The 3,370-nt window shown below is 35.4% G+C and overlaps 1 pseudogene; it reads right to left on the reverse strand.

Annotated features, from left to right (window-relative positions):
* Positions 1-2,172: 2,172 nt before the first annotated feature.
* On the reverse strand, positions 2,173-3,138 carry LOC138917589 (olfactory receptor 2G6-like; annotated as a pseudogene).
* Between the last annotated feature and the right edge of the window lie 232 nt (positions 3,139-3,370).

The raw sequence follows: 3,370 nt of genomic DNA on the forward strand, positions 1-3,370 counted from the left end.
TTTGGCTTACCAGTTGCATTTCTGAAAATACTTTATAAGTACATAATAATAAACACAGACTTCAAATGTGAAAGTGTGCTCAATGTAGTTATTAATGAAAAGAAAAATATAAGCACACAAAGAATCTAATTGTAGGGAAAAATTTTTATAAATTCTGGATATTTTTGAAGATTATCCAATCACAATACAAATGCTCACAATGATATAAATAAAAAAAGATAGTATGAAATTGTACATGCACTGTGATTGAAAGGCCGTAAAAATATATTATAGAGAAACTCTATTACATACAGTAAAATAGTAACAAGATATTTTCAAATGTGTTTCCCTTTTCATCTAAGATTACGTTCTTTTGTTTAGCTTGCTTTTTATATGTTTGTCGCTTCTCTTACGTTATTTATTTACTGGTTTATTTTTTTGGGAAAATGCCTATTACTTCTTTGTTGTAGATAGTAAGCATACTTATCTTCTTTATTTCATTTTATGTGTACTTCTGAATTTTGTTAACATTTAATTTGTTGTGTATGGTAAAAATTTCATTTTGTTTCTGGGGGAAATTCTTTTTCATATTACCTTTAAGTGAGTTTTGATTTTGTTTTTTCATGTTTTTTCCTAGCAGTTTTTTCTGCATACTGTACTGCTTCCTTTACTTCCTATCTGACATTCTTTTTTTTTAGCTGTTTGTTTTATTAAATGTGATATTTTGTGTCATAGAGGCTGTATTTAATTTAAATTGATTTACATTCCAACACATATATATTCTTTTCTGTGTCTTGCTTTTGAGCATGAAGAAGTGGTGATTCTATCCTGTGAGGTTTCCTGTTGAGCTGCTGCTCTCCTCCAGGGCTGTAACTGAGCGCTGGTATTCCTAACCATGTTCTATTTCACTCCAAACTCTTCCTTCCATTACTGAGGGGGGAATTCTCATAACAAAATTCTGGAAGACAAATTCAACCAGACTTCTATGCCTCTTCTTTGTATTAAATTGAATATTCATCATTTTAGTTTCTGTAAAGATGTTTAAGCAAATTGGACAGGAGTATGTTTGGAGAGGCATCCCTGATTCATTCAGAAAGTTCTCCTGAAGTGATTTTCTCATGTGTGCACTCATTTTGCAATCAGTTTTACCTTTGGCAGTAGAGACAGGTCCAAACTTTATTTTGTAGACTGATATCAATATTCTGGTACAAAGATGATATTTAGATAAACCTCAGTTTTCTTTTCTGTCATCATAAGTCTAAATCACACGACAGCCCACAGAGATACTGTACCAATTTTACTTTTTGTTCTTGTGCCTCTTCTTTTCCCTGTGGATATCATAATGAAAGATGGGGATAAAATTAAGATTTTAGATTAAATAAATTGTTCTCTCCTTGTGCAAATCTCTTAAAATACTTGAGGTAGACAAATTGATGAAGTTCACCCTCTTTGGAGAGAGAGAGAGACAGAGAGAATGAAATACATGCTCTTTCACTTTCGCTCAAATTCTAAACACTTTAAAGAAAAGGGAATGAGGCTGAATCATGCATGGATTGGTCTGCTTAATGAAAGCTTATTATTTGATTAGTTTTATTAATTTAATGTCATATTTTGCCACAAATGTAATCAGTGTATTATATTTGTATTTCTCCTAACATAAATGAGCTAATATAGCGAGACTTGTCCATTCTGTTGTTTAAACTGACGTTGTAGGAAAATGGTCATATATTATTTCAATGTTTATTTTATATATATACACACATATATATAGATAATATGTGTGATAATGTAGAAATAGAGTATATTTCATGTTCAATGGGGACATATATTATGAAACAATTAATTTTTCCAAGAGGGTGAGATGGATGGTGTTTCAAGACAGCTGGAAGTGCAGGTAACATTTCAGTTGAGCTTTTAGGAGTAATTAGAGGTTTACCAGACAGACTAGCACTCCAGGGTTAAATAATCTCTGCATAAAATTTGATGGTGCAGTTGAGGAAGAGCAAAGAGTTTTCTGTAGATAGAGCATAGAGTCTTTGAATTCATGAGAAGGATGTTTGGGACAAAAGAAACACTATTGTGGCTTGAGTATGTTAGCTTCTTATAGAGTTCTATGTCTTTTACTTCTCCTTATGGCGTTGTACAAGAGAATAATACTTTGAACAACTGTCTATGAGCTAAGAATAGCCTACTTCAGGTTGTACCTACAGCTGATATCTTTTCTGAACCAAGATCATTCCCCTTTACCAGTGTCCTCAAGGCCCCTTTCACATCTTTGTTTCTCATAGTGTAGATAACGGGGTTTGAGAGTGTTGTGACTATGGTGTAGAAAAGAGAGACAAAATCTTCCTGGTTTTTGGATCAACATTTGACTGACTGAAGGTACATATAGATAATGGTCTCATAGAAAATGATGACCACAATCAGGTGGGAGAAACAAGTCCCAAAGGCTTTTAAGCGCCCTGCTGCTGATTTGATCCTCAGCACAGCTTGGGCTATAAAACCATAGGAGGCAAAGATGAGTGACAGAGGAACAATTTAAAAGATGATATTGACCATAAGGAGTACTACCTCATTGAACTTTGTGTCCACACGGGCCAGTCTGCTGAGCACTTGCACCTCACACAAACGTGGTCCAGTTTGTAATGACCACAAAGAGGCAGTTGCACTGTAAGGGAGCACTGAATTAGAGAGGTGATAAGGCCACTGTACTATGCTATGCTGGCCATGGATGCACATAATTGAGGCTGCATAATGATTGCATAGTGCAGAGGACAGCAGACAACAGCATAGCAGTCATATAACATGACTGCCAGGAGAATATACTCAGTAGAACCCAACCTTGTGGCCACATAGAGCTGGGCCACACATACAACATAGCTCATGATCTTCTCTTTCTTATTCATGATAAGCAGCAACGGTGGGGCAACACTGATGGTGCAAGAAATGTGCACACAAGAAAGGTTACTGAGGACAAACTACATCAAAGAGTGGAGTTTTTGGGTCCAAGCAAGACACCAAAATGATGGCAGTCTTCCCCAGAAGCTTCAAGACATCAAAGAGCAAAATTAAGACAAAAAGGATCGTCTTTAGCTGGGACTGATCTGAAAATCCCAGGAGAAGAAATCCCTCTTCAGAACTGTTGTTGTTTACCTCCATTTTCCTGCAGACTTCAATTCATAAACGGATTAAAATTCTGGAGAAAGAAAATGATGAGGTGATCATTGGTGAGCTGAGATTGTTTCCAATATGATTATCTTCCTTTTATAACTTTCAGCTATGTTTTAAAGACTGATAGCACTTTCCTCAATGTACATCCTTTGACAGGAAAGGGCTCTCCTTTCTCTTTCCTTGAAACAGATTTCACTCTTTCTAATGGGAACAACTCTAA

The sequence above is a fragment of the Equus caballus genome, chromosome 14, assembly GCF_041296265.1.
Source record: "Equus caballus isolate H_3958 breed thoroughbred chromosome 14, TB-T2T, whole genome shotgun sequence".
NCBI classification, from domain to species: domain Eukaryota; kingdom Metazoa; phylum Chordata; class Mammalia; order Perissodactyla; family Equidae; genus Equus; species Equus caballus.